This window comes from Hyperoodon ampullatus (assembly GCF_949752795.1).
Source record: "Hyperoodon ampullatus genome assembly, chromosome: 5".
In the NCBI taxonomy this organism is placed as follows: Eukaryota; Metazoa; Chordata; class Mammalia; order Artiodactyla; family Ziphiidae; genus Hyperoodon; species Hyperoodon ampullatus.
The window spans coordinates 54,285,544-54,302,062 of record NC_136918.1 but is presented as its reverse complement, the minus strand read 5'-3'; the positions used below and the strand labels follow the sequence as shown (position 1 = coordinate 54,302,062).

The window sequence follows — 16,519 nt, the reverse complement described above, 5'->3', positions numbered from 1 at the left end:
TCTCTTTCTGTGAAAATATTCATTTCATATTAATATTTTACTTTGTATTTACATTTTATACTGCAAAATACAGGGAAATAATTTAAAAATATTTTCCTATAATGGTAATGCTAAAGTGTGCATTATAGACATCAAAAAACGTATGTCAGTCATATGAAACAAAGGATTTTTGATAAAAATCTATTAAACTATTCAGAAATTAACTTTTTAGTTAGAAAAAACTCATCTACATGGTACTTAAGAGATTGAAATGTGAATCTCCTAATTTTTTCTCCATGGTTGGTGGTTATTTGGATGTGGAGATTGTTTCCAATTTTCAGCTATAATGAGTTAGTTGCTATGATTTTTCTCATGTATTGGTAGAATGGGTGCACTCATTTTTCTTGGGTATTTACCTAGAAGTGATATTGCTAGGTCACCAGGTAGATGTGTGTTTAACTTTAGCCGATACTGCCCAAGAGTTTCCAAAGTACTTGTACTAATGACACTACCACCAGCATGAATGTATGAACGTCCTGGTTGCTCCATGTCACCCCCAACATTTGGTATTATCATCCTCATGAGTGTATGGTGTTATATTTGGGGGTTTTAGTTTTAAGTTGTCTGATGATTACTAATATTGAACACCTTCTGACATACTGTTTTTCTTATCAGATTGTAAGAGTTCTTTATACATTCTCGATACAGATCTTTTGTTGGTTATATATTGTGAATTATTCTCCCGGTCTGTGGTGTGACTTTTCACTCTCTTGTTAATCACTTTATTAATTTTTGTTAATCTTTCTTCTGTATATCTTCTATACAGCATTTATTGTTCTAATATCTTATATAGAACATGGTGAACTCAGTTTAATCTAGTATTGATGTTTAAGGAGCATTATAAATGTTTATAATCCATCCTGTTCACAAATATTTGAATGCTTACTTCATATGTGTGCTTTTCATTCTTCTGGGGACTATAGGATGTTCTGTAGAGATGAATGAAGTACCCAGGTCCCCTGAATGAGTAAGGAATAGAAAATCTTTTGTAAGATACACTTTCCTGGAAAAAAAGCTCTTTCTTGAAAACAATTTCCACTGACCCATTAAATATATAGTAAAGGATATAAAGTCAATGGCTTTTTATTAATGAAACACAACTGCCTTTATGCAAAGTAGGTTATGAAATTAAAGATAAGATTTCTCCCCAAATAGTTTTAAACATTAGGATGCAACACAAGCACATGCACCTCTCTCTATACATATTGCTCTTTTACCTTTATTTTTTGAAATCTTTCATAAATCACAGAAGGTATTGATTTTGCCTTTAGAAAAGCAGAATTTGATCATCCATGTATTAGTCAGTGTTCTGTAACTCTCAAGTAAATTGTGGTGAAATTTCTAAGAGGTCATTTTGAGGAAGCCTGGAGCATTCGTACATATGAAAGTGGTCAGTCTAGATATATTCTGCTTAAATGTTGCTTTTGAAGCATCTGCCAGAAGCTTGCAAACCTGATCAAAACCAAATGATCGTATCAATATTGTAAAACTGTCCACAGGTTAGACAGTGATTTTTTTTAAAGCCTGAAAATGTAGCAAAGTTATATTTTTATGGGGGTTTTTAATATGTTTTCTTTTTTTATATACCCAAAAGTGCCCACCAGAAAATACAGTACATATATTTCATTTCAACTAAATTCATTAGAGCATTGAGCCCAGAACCAAACTACACTATGACTTCATTGTCTGTTGCAGAGCTCTATTATGTGATAAATATTTATAGAGAATAAATATTTGTACCATGTACAATGCTGCTTTAGGTGTGTAGGACACATAATAAGCAGATGGACTGCCCCTGTCACCCAGGAGTTTATGATTTTATCATGAATCTAAGACATGCATAACTAGCTAAAATATAGGGGTGAATGTGATATATGGATACTGGAATACACAAGAAAGAAATAATGTGATTGATTTAATTCAAAATTATGTGTTACATAACAATGGCACAAAATTTGAATGTACTTAGAATCTGTCTTTTCAAATCTCAATATTTTGATTGTGTAAACAAACTCCCCTTTTACTGAACTACCAGTGTTTCTTTTCAGGTCACACAAACTGATGTCCATTTCCATTTCCTTCCTCAAATCAAGTGCCATATTGTTAAGCATCTGCTCTCTTTCTCTTGTGTTGAAGGGTACTCGTCTGTCACAGCTATGTCCATTGTGGGACTTGTGTGGTTGTTACTGACTGCTGCAGTGCAGGTTTACCTTCTGCCTGACCATGCCACTGTTGTATAGAATTTAAAAACAACGCATGACAGATATTTTAGACCCAGAACCTGTTGGTTCATTTCTTGAGTTAAGAGAAGACTGACTTTCAAATAACTGAGTTATTAATGAATAGTTTTTATCTTGATGATATGCATATACATGCTAGAATTTTAAAAAAATAGCCCTAGTTTTCTAGGGCAGCCATAAAAAATACCATAGGCTGGGTGCCTTAAAAAACAAAACTTTATTTTCTCACAGTTCTAGAGGTTGGAAGTCCAAGATAAGTTGCAGGTAGTATAGATTTTCCTGAAGCCTCTTTCCTTGGTTTGCAGCCAGCCACCTTCTCACTGTGTCCTCAAATGGCCTTTTCTCTGAGCACACCAACCTTAATTACCTTCTTAAAGTCCCTATCTCCAAGTGCAGTTATGTTGGTGTTTAGACTTCAACCTCTTAATTTTGGGAAGACATAATTTAATCCGTATTACTGACCAAAATGCAGAGTGGTAGAGTACAGAAAACAGGGTGGTGGAATTAAAATAGTTGTATATTCTTTTTCTCTCTTTGTTGTTGATAATTTTAATGCAGAGTACTGAAACGAAACTTACTTTCTATTCTGCTTGCTTTAAAATATAAAATTAAAATAGACTTTGAAACATTTTTGTACTGACTTGTCTTTTATGACTCATGGCATAATTTTCATTTATTCTTATCTTTTATTTTTTAAGGAGAGATTTTTTGTACTCTCTTGTTCACTATGAAATCCAACTCTTTTCAGTGGATTCTACTTTATCTTTCTTTCTGCTGCTTCTACTATAAGTAGTCAACTTAAGTGACCATAAAGACTAATAAACTGATTTAAAACCGTTTTTTACACTAATTTACCACTTCAATAAAGTCTCACATTTAAAATTGTGATTCTATTGGCAGGTTTATCTATCTCCTAGGTTTACGAGGCTTTACTTTGTGTTAAAACCAAGCAATCCCTCCAGTTTATTACTGTTTTACAATGTTTTCTGTTCAGTATACACTGACAATTTGTAAATCTCTTTTTATTTAAATCTAGATATCAAGGGAAGTCTTATTGAGATTCTGGCTAAAACTCTGAATTTCAGAAGGCAGTTGACTTAAATATGTGGACTATATAGACAAAGAGCAGTGCAAACAAATTGAGGTATTAACAAATTTAGTTTGAACACATTTATGCAATCAAAATTAATATCACATTCTTAATGGCTTTAGCTGACTTACTTTTTGTCTGTGACTTTTTGGACACTAGACCTCTATAAGACTCAAAAGAATGGTCATTTTACTCAGGAGAGGTATTAGTAAATCATTGTTGTTTACAAGTTGCATAAAATTGTTTCAATTTCAATTACATGGCATCTTTAGTGCAGAACACTATACTTTATCATTTAAAAAGAAATAAAACTTACTCTGATAAATTATTTTTTTCCCATCTGATATTTAATATGTTTTAAAAACCTACCACTTATGTCATCAGTTAATCAACTGTATAGCAACCATGATAATAATGCTTTGCCATTCTGACACATGACATTTTATGTAGGATTTTTATGAGTAATGACATTAATGTAAAAAAACATGGATTCATGCTTTTACAAGAAACCACCTTTTTAAGTATAAATATTAGGATAATTTTACTATCTATTGGCACATGCTTACCTTTGATAAATTGAGTAAGTTATAACTTTTTCTATTGCTTTGTTGCTTTTCTTTCTCTCTCTTTCTCTTTTATTTCATAAATTTCAGATGTGCAACATTATAATTCAACATTTGTATGTACTACAAAGTGATCACTACTCAAATCTAGTTGTCATCTGTTCCCATACAGTTGCCCCCTTCACTCATTTTGCCCACCCACGAACCTTCTTCCCCTCTAGTAATCACTGATCTCATCTCTGTATCTGTGAGTTTGTTTTTATTTTATTTTGTTTGTTCGTTTTGTCCTTTTAGATTCAACATATGAATGATATCATATGGTGTTTATCTTTCTCTGACTTATTCCACTTAGCATAATATCTTCAAGTTTTATCCATGTTGTCACAAATGGCAGGATTTTATTCTTTTCGTGGTTGAGTAGTATTCCATTTTGTATATATGTTACCAAGTCCAAGCACATACTGCTTGCTGTATGACAGGCTGATAAATTGAGAGATGTGTTGTTGGGGCAAGGAATAGTGACTTTATTTGAAAAGTCAGCAAATTGAGAAGACAGTGGACTCATGTCCCAAAGAACCATCTTCCCTGAATTAGAATTTAGCCTTCTTTTTTACTAAAAGGGGAAGGGGTATGGTTGGTTGTTGTAAACTTCTTTGTTCTTGCAGCTGATCACAATGTTCCTATAAACCTTCAACAAGAAAATTGTTATTTTCTATTCTGCAACTTTTTATCTCTATAATAATGGAAAAGTTGTACCTTTGAAGATCAGAGCCTTGAGAAGGGCCATCATGTGTTATTTCAGGCTATAGGCAACATTCTTTTACAAAGGTGCAGAGTCAGCATGACTAAGCACAGGCAACAGAAGACAAGGGGTAGAGCTAAAAGAATTGATCCAGTATGAAATCAGGTTTGTTCTTCTCTGTTACATATATACCACATCTTCTTTATCCATTCATCCATCAGTGAACCCTTAGGTTGTTTCCATTCCTTAGCTTGCTGTTTCTCTTTATTAAGTGGTATCTTAATCAAGGAATTTTGTATTGTATTAGCAAAATATTGTTAATATTTTGGATTTGAATGTTTTGCTTGGTTCTTTAACAAAATAATTTTTTTTCTTTACACTTACAACAATTTATCTGAAAGAGTAATTTTAAAAGTAATGTCATTTAGGATAGCATCAAAAACAATAAAATACTTAGAAATAAATTTAACCAAAGAGATGAAAGACCTGTACACTGAAAACCGTGAGACCTTGATGAGAAAGATGGAAGAATACACAACTAAATAGAAAGATATTTGATGTTCTTGGATTGGAAGAATTAGTATTGTTAAAATGTCCATAATACCTACAGTGATCCACAGAGTTAATGCAATACCTATCAAAATTCAAGTGGCATTTTTCACAGAAAAAGAAAAATAAAAACTATCCTATATTTGTATGGAACCACAAGAGACACCAAATAGTCAAAGCAATACTGAGAAAGAAGAATAAGGCCAGAGGCATCACACTGCCTGATTTCTAGCCAGACTATAAAGCTATAGTAATCAAAATAATGTGGTACTTGCATAAAAACAGGCCCATAGACCAGTGGAACAGAATAGAGTCCAGACATAAACCCATTTATATATGGTAATTTAATTTTTGACAAGACTGCTAAAAACATGTAATGAGGAAAAACACTCCCTTCAATAAATGGTGTTGGGAAAATAGGATATCCAAATACAAAATCATGAATTTGGACCCCTATCTTAACACCACTCATAAAAATTAACTCAAAACGGATCAAAGACTTAAATGTAAAACCTGAAACTATGAAAATCCTAAAAGAAAACATAGGTAAAAAATCCTTGACATTGATCTTGGCAATAATTTCTTGGATAAGACATCAAAAGCATAGGCAAAAAAACTGAAAATAAATGAGTGGAAGGAACTACATTAAAGAGCCTCTGCAGAGCAAAGGGAACAGTCAATAAATTGAAAAATAACCTACAGAAATGGAATAAAGTATTTGTAAACTACATATCTGATAAAGAGTTAATATCCTAAATATATAAAGAACCCATAAAACTCAAGAGCACAAAAGTGAATAATCCAATTACAAATGGGCAGAGGACCTGAATATACCTTTTTTCCAAAGAAAACATACAAATAGCCAATAGGTATATGAAAAGGTGCTCAACATCACTAATCATCAGGGAAATGAAAATTGAAACGAAAATGAGATATCTGCTCACACTTGTTAGGGTGGCTATTATAAAAAAGACAAGAGACAATAAATGTTGGTGAGGATGTGGAGAAAATGGAACCCATATATGCTAGTGGTGGAATTAAAATCATATAGCCATTATGGAAAACAGTAAGGTAGTTCCTCAAAACATTAAAAATTAAACTACCATGTGATCTAGTGATCCCATTCTGGGTATATATCCAATAAATGAAATCAGTATCTCCAAAGGATATGTGCACACCCACATTCATAAGCATTATTCACAGTAGCCAAGATATGAAAACAACCTCAGTGTACATCAACAGATGAATGGATTTTAAAAAATGTAGTATATATTATAATGGATTTTAAAAAATGTAATATATGTAAAATGGAGTATGATTGAACCATAGAAAAGAAAGAAATCCTGCCATTTGCAATAGCATGGATCAGTGTGGAGGGCATTTTCTAAGTGAATAAGCTAGAAGGAGAATGACAAATATTCTTTGGTATCACTTATATGAGGAATCTTAAAAAAAAAGATTTCATGAAAACAAAAGAATAAAGTCGTGGTTGTCAGGTTCTTCAGAAAGGGGGAAATGGGGTGATGTAGGTCAAAGGCACAAATTTTCAATTATAAGAAGAGTAAATTCTGAGGATCTAATATACAGCATGGTGATTGTAGTTAATAATACGGTATCGTATGCTTAAATGTTTTTGATCATAGTTCTTAAGCATTCTCATCACACACACCAAAGTTTTCTATACTAACTATGTGAGGTGATGGATGTGTTAATTATCTTGATCTTGGTAATCATTCTACAATGTGTGTGTTTGTCTATATGTGTGTGTGTGTATATATACACATCACATCACTAATTTGTACATTTTAAATATATACAATTTAAAAATTTGAAAGAAAGAAATATAAAATGAAAAATCTAAATAAGATCTTGGTAAAAGTAACATAAATATTTTGACTGAAAAAAAGTGGTTCTCTGAAACAAAAGGAATTTGATATAACAGTAATGATAAATAAATGCTTAAACAAATAGTACGTAAATGAACTTTGCTTTAAACTAGTATTTTCCAGTGTGTGTTGTAAAAATGTATATAAATGTTTTCCCAAACTTGTTTTATTCTGGAACATTTTTCCTACAGGCATCTTGTGAAAATGCCCACAGTTGCTGCTTTAAGCAAACACTATATGCACCTGAAAGTTGGAATTTTAACAGAAACTTACATAAGTATTCAATCTCTTCACTTTGAAAATGGATTTCTTCAAATGGCAAGATTTACAATTTGCATACACTTTTTCAGAAATGCACTTCTATATACAGTGCTGATAAGACTTGAAGGCATTGATTATTCCTTCCCTTTGATCTGGAATTTCACCTGCAAATTTTTAGCCTTAAGTATCATACAATTTGACACTAATCTCCTCACAGTTACTACTGTTAACTATATTTTTAGTTGCAAAATTATAATATTAAGACCAGGGTGATAAAAGAAATTGAACAGCAGAAGAAATTAAGCTATTTTAACCCTGAAACAGCAATCCTCCTGAGGGCCATTATAGCAATTTCCTGTGTGTCTTCAAGGAGTAGAGAAATCATTTCAATTCAGCCTAAGGAAGAATTCTCAAATAGGATAAATTATCTTAAGGTGCTCAAACATTATGCAGGTGTTGTGAAGGGGGATCAAACATTTTTATGTGTTGCTGTTCCAGCCAGGCTTAATTTATATAATAATTAACTTGTGAATTCATCCTTTATTTATTTTTGTATTTACTTATTTATTTGTTAATTTGGCATCATAATATATGAGAACCTGCAATTGGTTTCTTAAGCTCTGCTGGTTTCTAGGTTGTTAGCTTTCATGTTTATTGTTTACTTATCTGTGTTGTGCCTTTACAAATTTTGGCCATACGTCTCTAAGCCATGTATAATAACAGTTGGTGAATATAAGAGACCATGACAATTTTAAGTTCAGTCTTGATGTTTACACCTGTTTTCTGAGGCAGTCTAAATAAATAAACATGGAGGGTAGCTGTAGATATTCATCTGTGATAACCATGTCACCCTGAAGCAGTTCCAAGTCCTTTATCTGTGGCAGTCAATGGTAACTACAAAAAGAGTTAAAGATGGCAGTAGCTTAGATGTAAAATTGAAATAGATGTGACGCTAGAGAGGATTATAAAGAAAAGCAATTTTAGAATCACAGCATCAAAACTAGTACCCTTTCCCCAGCACCCTTTTTCAAGTAAAGTAATCCAGAATTATTTAGTTTGAAAATTTCAGAAATTGAATGAAGGATATTAATTTATAAATTATGTTGTACATGAAGTTCAATCATCTTTGAAATAAAATGACATTTTTCTAGCTGTATTTAGAGTATCATCCAAAATATTAAGCAAATTTCAATAATATTCAGTAGGTAGTTATTGGTTAGGAAAATAATAAGGTATTGCATGATCTCAAAGGAGTTTATATGCTCTAGCTTGGTAAAGATCCACAAGGGTGATTGACATTTTCACTCTATCCTAGAAATAGGAATTTGATAAAAGAACTATGTACATTACAAAGGATTCCCTGAGAACTAATGTAGCTCCTTTTATTAGCTTATTGTGTTCTTTGTAGACAGATTATCAACTATATATGGACAAAAATAAAAATGTACTTAATAATCTATAATTTTACTATCCAGAAAAAACTACTGAGAATATTTTTCTTTGTGTAATGTATGTAGATATATTGTTACCAAAAGGAAACTGTCTGCATTTTTACTCTCAATAGATGATAAAGAGCTTACATTTCCAAATATATATAGTAATATCATTGGTACATGAGTGAATATAGATGAAAGTAAATATAGGGAAATTCATTGTAATATACTTACAACTTCTCTGTAGGTTTGAATTTTTTCAAAATAAATTTAATTATTGAATGTATATTATTTCATTACATAGATATATTACCATTTGCTAACCAATTCCCTATTTTTTAACTTTTATATATTGTTTAAAGTTTTTTTAAATTGCTTACCATTCTATTATACAAATAGTTGTACAAACCTCTTGCCCTTTTCCAAAGAGTTGCTTTATCAATCATTAGACAATTGCAGTAACAGAAGGCATTCTTTTTAAGCAGAAGTAGGTTTTGATAGGGAATTAGTTGTTACGAAGTTGTTGCAAGGGCTGTGAGAGCCACCTGTAGGTCTTCCAGGCATGACTCAGAGAACAGCATGGTCACAGTGACCTTCCAAGGGCATTGCTACCTCTGTATGATCAGAAAGCTTAGGGATCAAGAAGCTACTGCCCAAAGTGCTCACTGTAGAACCCAGTATTTCTACTAAGATCCAGCAAGCTAAGTCATTGGCTTTAGAACAACATTGCCTCAGGCATAAAATACAGGAAATATTGTGCGCTAATTAGCAGGGATGCAGTGCCAGCCCACACCTCTCTGACTATCCTATCACAGTAGAAAGACACTGTCTTATGTTCACCTTACTAATTCCACACATGCATGTGCACATGGCAGCTAAGTCTCAGCAAGTTGTAAAGTGATCATTAACTTTCCAGTCTCAAGTAATGCAGTAGCCAATCTGCAGTGTTTTACACTTTCCTAGAATCAATTCCAAAATATGAAACTTCTGGGTCAAAGAATATTAGTTTATAACATCACAGAAGTATACTGGAGTGCCTATTCTTGTATACAGTCTTTCACAGCATTGTGTTTTAACATCCTTTTTTTTTATTATTTGCAAATCTGATAATCAAGCGTGGTAATATCTATATTGCTGTTTAATTTATGTTGTCTGTTCCTGATTGTACGAGGAGAGGATTGCATTGTTGGAAGGTTGGGTGAACAACAGTGTACATCACAGAGAAGTTCCTAAGATATAGACAGACACAACTGTCCAATACACAGTTTTCTGTTTCAAAGGGGTCATAGATTTGAAGCATTATCTTTTCCTTCAGATCTTTACTCACATCACCTTCTGAGTTAGAAATTCCTGGCCCCCAATATTTAAATATGAAACACCATCCTGACATGTTATATCTCCTTATACCTCTATATTTTTCTCTCTAGCACTTATTAACATATTATATAACTAACAGTTTTGTTTATTACCTCTTTCCTGCAGTAGAATGTAAACTCCTTGAAAGTAGAGAATTTGGACTGTTTTGTTCAATGCTGTATCTGGCAAGTAGAGACCATTCAATACTATATCTTAAATGAATAAATAAGTGGATAGATACTATGTTTCTTACATGTCCTGTTTTTATTAAGTAAAGCATGCATATAGGACTTTTGCTTCCACTTAAAATGTAAAAAGTTGCAGGTGACCATTGCTCCCACCCTAAAATGAGAATAAGTGAGACAGGTTACAAAAGCATAGTTTCAAAAAACCTTTTAGAGATCTGAGATGCAAATAAGCCTAAATAAACTGAAATCCAGAAAGCGATGAGTTCTTCCTAGGACTTATGGCAGAATGACAAGATGAAGAGGTATCATGGGTAAAGAGAGATCAGAAAAACTTCTAATGAACTTTTAACAGACCCCCTTGGGATGTCATGATGACTTAGAATCCCTACAGCCTCAGCCACGGAGCCAGTATCAGCCACCGATTCTTCCCCATAGGCCTTCACGGAGAGCACAGAGTAGGACACCAAGAGGCTGGAAACATGGCAGATTAACTGCGAGAAATACATTGTTAGCATAAACTCTAATAGTTACGACTTGAGACCTCAGGCATACAAAAACACTCTTAGCAGGTGGACCATTCCAAGGGCTCAGAGCTCATCTCTCAGCAGTGGCCAAAGCCCAGTCTTAAAGCCAGCCTTTTGGGGAATGTGCTAGACTTGAAGACACCAGGCCAGCTGAGTTAACCCTTAACTCTTTCCCATGCAGAAACGTTGAAATAATTTCTTCACACTGAAAGGAAATGATCTGCAGGGAGAAATAGAGAGCACCCAAAAGGTAAATATAATTGGTATTTAATGAGCAAATGTGATAGATACATGTCTTTTTTTTCTTTTTTAAAAAATTTATTTATTCATTTTATTTTGTTTATTTATTTTTGGCTGTGTTGGGTCTTCATTGTTGCGTGTGGACTTTCTCTAGTTGTGGCGAGTGGGGACTACTCTTCATTATGGTGCACAGGTTTTTCATTGTGGTGGCTTCCCTTGTTGCAGAGCATGGGCTCTAGGGTGGACGGGCTTCAGTAATTGTGGCTCATGGGCTTAGTTGCTCGGCGGCATGTGGGATCTTCCCAGACCAGGGCTTGAACCCATGTCTCCTGCATTGGCAGGTGGATTTTTTTTTTTACATCTTTATTGGAGTATAATTGCTTTACACTGGTGTGTTAGTTTCTGCTTTATAACAAAGTGAATCAGTTATACATATACATATGTTCCCAAATCTCTTCCCTCTTGCGCCTCCCTCCCTCCAACCCTCCCTATCCCACCCCCCTAGGTGGTCACAAAGCACGCAGCTGATCTCCCTGTGCTATGCGGCTGCTTCCCACTAGCTATCTATTGTACATTTGGTAGTGTATATATGTCCATGACACTCTTTCACTTTGTCACAGCTTACCCTTCGCCCTCCCCATATCCTCAAGTCCATTCTCTAGTAGGTCTGTGTCTTTATTCCTGTCTTACCCATGGGATCTTCATGACATTTTTTTTCTTAACTTCTATATATATGTGTTAGCATATGGTATTTGTCTTTCTCTTTCTGACTTACTTCACTCTGTATGACAGACTCTAGGTCCATCCACCTCATTACAAATAGCTCAATTTCATTTCTTTTTATGGCTGAGTAATATTCCATTGTATATGTGTGCCACATCTTCTTTATCCATTCATCTGTCAATGGACACTTAGGTTGTTTCCATCTCTGGGCTATTGTAAATAGAGCTACAATGAATATTTTGGTACATGACTCTTTTTGAATTATGGTTTTCTCAGGGTATATGCCCAGTAGTGGGATTGCTGGTTTGTATGGTAGCTTTATTTGTAGATTTTTAAGGAACCTCCATACTGTTCTCCATAGTGACTGTACCAATTCACATTCCCACCAGCAGTGAAAGTGGACCCTTTTCTCCACAACCTCTCCAGCATTTATTGTTTCTAGAATTTTTGATGATGGCCATTCTGACTGGTTTGAGATGATATCTCATTGTAGTTTTGATTTGCATTTCTCTAATGATTAATGATGTTCAGTATTCTTTCATGTATTTGTTGGCAGCCTGTATATCTTCTTTGGAGAAATGTCTATTTATGTCTTCGGCCCATTTTTGGATTGGTTTGTTTCTTTTTTTTTTTTTTGTTATTGAGCTGCATGAACTGCTTGTAAATTTTGGAGATTAATCCTTTGTGAATTGCTTCATTTGCAAATAATTTCTCCCATTCTGTGGGTTGTCTTTTTATCTTTGCTGTCCAAAAACTTTGAAGTTTCATTAGGTCCCATTTGTTTATTTTTGTTTTTATTTCCATTTCTCTAGGAGATGGGTCAAAAAGGATCTTGCTGTGATTTATGTCATGGAGTGTTCTGCCGATGTTTTCCTCTAAGAGTTTGATAGTGTATGGCCTTGCATTTAGGTCTTTAATCCATTTTGAGCTTATTTTTGTGTATGGTGTTAGGGAATGATCTAATCTCATACTTTTACATGTACCTGTTCAGTTTTTCCAGCACCACTTATTGAAGAGGCTGTCCTTTCTCCACTGTATATGCCTGCTTCCTTTATCAAAGATAAGGTGACCATATATGCATAGGTTTATCTCTGGGTTTTCTATCCTGTTCCATTGATCTATCTTTCTGTTTTTGTGCCAGTACCATACTGTCTTGATTACTGTAGCTTTGCAGTATAGTCTGAAGTCAGGGAGCCTGATTCCTCCAGATTCGTTTTTCTTTCTCAAGATTGCTTTGGCTATTTGGGGTCTTTTGTGTTTCCATACAATGGTGAAATATTTTGTTCTAGTTGTGAGAAAAATGCAATTGGTAGTTTGATAGGGATTGCATTGAATCTGTAGATTGCTTTGGGTAGTAGAGTCATTTTCTCAATGTTGACTCTTCCAATCCAAGAACATGGTATATTTCTCCATCTATTTGTATCATCCTTAATTTCTTTCATCAGTGTCTTATAATTTTCTGCATACATGTCTTTTGTCTCCTTAGGTAGGTTTATTCCTAGATATTTTATGCTTTTTGTTGCAATGGTAAATGGGAGTGTTTTCTTGATTTCATTTTCAGATTTTTCATCATTAGTGTATAGGAATGCCAATGATTTCTGTGCATTAATTTTGTATCCTGCTACTTTACCAAATTCATTGATTAGCTCTAGTAGTTTCCTGGTAGCATATTTAGGATTCTCTATGTATAGTATCATGTCATCTGCAAACAGTGACAGCTTTACTTCTTCTTTTCTGATTTAGATTCCTTTTATTTCCTTTTCTTCTCTGATTGCTGTGGCTAAAACTTCCAAAACTAGGTTGAATAAGAGTGGTGAGATTGGGCAACCTTGTATTTTTCCTTATCTTAGTGGAAATGCTTTCAGTTTTTCACCATTAAGGATGATGTTGACTGTGGGTTTTTCATATATGGCCTTTATTATGTTGAGGAAAGTTCCCTCTATGCCTACTTTCTGCAGGGTTTTTATCATAAATCGGTGTTGAATTTTGTCGAAAGCTTTCTCTGCATCTATTGAGATGACCATATGGTTTTTCTCCTTCAATTTGTTAATATGGTGTATCACATTGATTGATTTGCGTATATTGAAGAATCCTTGCATTCCTGGGATAAACCCCACGTGATCATAGTGTATGATCCTTTTAATGTGCTATTGGATTCTGTTTGCTAGTATTTTGTTGAGGATTTTTGCATCTATGTTCATCAGTTATTTTGGCCTGTAGTTTTCTTTCTTTGTGACATCCTTGCCTGGTTTTGGTATCAGGGTGATGGTGGCCTCGTAGAATGAGTTTGGGAGTGTCCTTGCCTCTGCTATATTTTGGAAGAATTTTCGAATGATAGGTGTTAGCTCTTCTGTAACTGTTTGATAGAATTTGCATGTGAAGCCATCTGGTCCTGGGATTTTGTTTGTTGGAAGATTTTTAATCACAGTTTCAATTTCAGTGCATGATATTGGTCTGTTAATATTTTCTATTTCTTCCTGGTTCAGTATTGGAAGGTTGTGCATTTCTAAGAATATGTCCATTTCTTCCAGGTTGTCCATTTTACTGGCATAGTGTTGCTTGTAGTAATCTCTCATGATCCTTTGTATTTCTGCAGTGTCAGTTGTTACTTCTCCTTTTTCATTTCTAATTCTATTGATATGAGTCTTCTCTCTTTTTTCTTGATGAGTCTGGCTAATGGTTTATCAATTTTGTTTATCTTCTCAAAGAACAAGCTTTTAATTGTACTGATCTTTGTTATCATTTCCTTCATTTCTTTTTCATTTATTTCTGATCTGATCTTTATTATTTCTTTCCTTCTGCTAACTTTGGTGTTTTTTTGTTCTTCTTTCTCTAATTGCTTTAGGTGCAAGGTTAGGTTGTTCGTGATATTTCGTTTCTTAAGGTAGGATTGTATTGCAATAAACTTCCCTCTTAGAACTACTTTTGCTGCATCCCATAGTTTTCGGGTCATCGTGTCTCTATTGTCATTTGTTTCTAGGTATTTTTTGATTTCCTCTTTGATTTCTTCAGTGATCTCTTGGTTATTTATTGGTGTATTGTTTAGCCCCAGATGTTTGGATTTTTTTACAGACCTTTTCCTGTAATTGATATCTAGTCTCATAGCATTGTGGTCAGAAAAGATACTTGATACAATTTCAATTTTCTTAAATTTACCAAGGCTTAATTTGTGTCCCAAAATATGATCTCTCCTGGAGAATGTTCCATGAGCACTTGAGAAAAATGTGTATTCTGTTGTTTTTCAATGGAATATTCTATAAATATCAATTAAGTCCATCTTGTTTACTGTATCATTTAAAGCTTGTGTTTCCTTATTTATTTTCATTCTCAATGATCTGTCCAGTGGTGAAATTGGGGTGTTAAAATCTCCTACTATGAATGTGTTACCATTGATTTCCCCTTTTATGGCTGTTAGTATTTGCCTTATGTATTGTGGTGCCTTTATGTTAGGTGCATAAATATTTACAATTTTTATATCTTCTTCTTGGATCGATCCCTTGATCCTTTTGTAGTGTCCTTCTTTGTCTCTTCCTATAGTGTTTATTTTAAAGTCAATTTTGTCTGATATGAGTATTGCTACTCCAGATTTCTTTTGGTTTCCATTTGCATGGAACATCTTTTTCCATCCCCTCACTTTCAGTCTGTATGTTTCTCTAGGTCTCAAATGGGTCTCTTGTAGACAGCATATATATGGGTCTTGTTTTTGTATCCATTCAGCTGGTCTGTGTCTTTTGGTGGGAGCATTTAATCCATTTATATTTAAGGTAATTATTGATATGTATGTTCCTATTCCCATTTTCTTAATTGTTTTGGGTTTGTTATTGTAGGTATTTTCCTTCTCTTGTGTTTCTTGCCTAGAAAAGATCCTTTAGCATTTGTTGTAAAGCTGGTTTGGTGGTGCTGAACTCTCTCAGCTTTTGCTTGTCTGTAAAGGTTTTAATTTGTCCATCAAATCTGAATGAGAACCTTGCTGGGTAGAGTAATCTTGTTTGTAGGTTTTTCTCCTTCATCACCTTAAATACGTCCTGACAGTCCTTTCTGGCGTGCAGAGTTTCTGCTGAAAGATCAGCTGTTAACCTATGGGGCTTCCCTTGTCTGTTATTTGTTGTTTTTCCTTTGCTGCTTTTAATATGTTTTCTTTGTATTTTATTTTTGACAGTTTTATTAATATGTGTCTTGGCATGTTTCTCCTTGGATTTATCCTGTATGGGACCCTCTGTGCTTCCTGGACTTGATTAATTATTTCCTTTCCCATATTAGGGAAGTTTTCATCTACAATCTCTTCAGATATTTTTGCAATTCCTTTCTTTTTTTCTTTTTCTTCTGGAACCCCTATAATTCGAATGTTGGTGTGTTTAATGTTGTCCCAGAGGTCTCTGAGACTGTCCTCAGTTCTTTTCATTATTTTTTCTTTATTCTGCTTTGCAGTAGTTATTTCCACTATTTTATCTTACAGGTCACTTATCCATTCTTCTGCCTCAGTTATTCTGCTATTGATCCCTTCTAGAGTATTTTTTATTTCATTTATTGTGTTGTTCATCATTGCTTGTTTCATCTTTAGTTCTTCTAGGTACTTGTTAAATGGTTCTTGCATTTTCTCTATTCTATTTCCAAGATTTTGGGTCATCTTTACTATCATTATTCTGAATTCTTTTTCAGGTAGACTGCCTACTTCCTCTTCATTT

The 16,519-nt window shown here is 33.9% G+C and overlaps 1 protein-coding gene across 1 annotated transcript in view; it reads left to right on the top strand.

Moving 5' to 3' along the window:
- NAALADL2 (N-acetylated alpha-linked acidic dipeptidase like 2) overlaps positions 1 to 16,519 on the top strand; it is a gene marked incomplete at its 3' end in the record, with an annotated part of 1,068,176 nt that overhangs the window by 685,750 nt on the left and 365,907 nt on the right. The window lies entirely within an intron of this gene.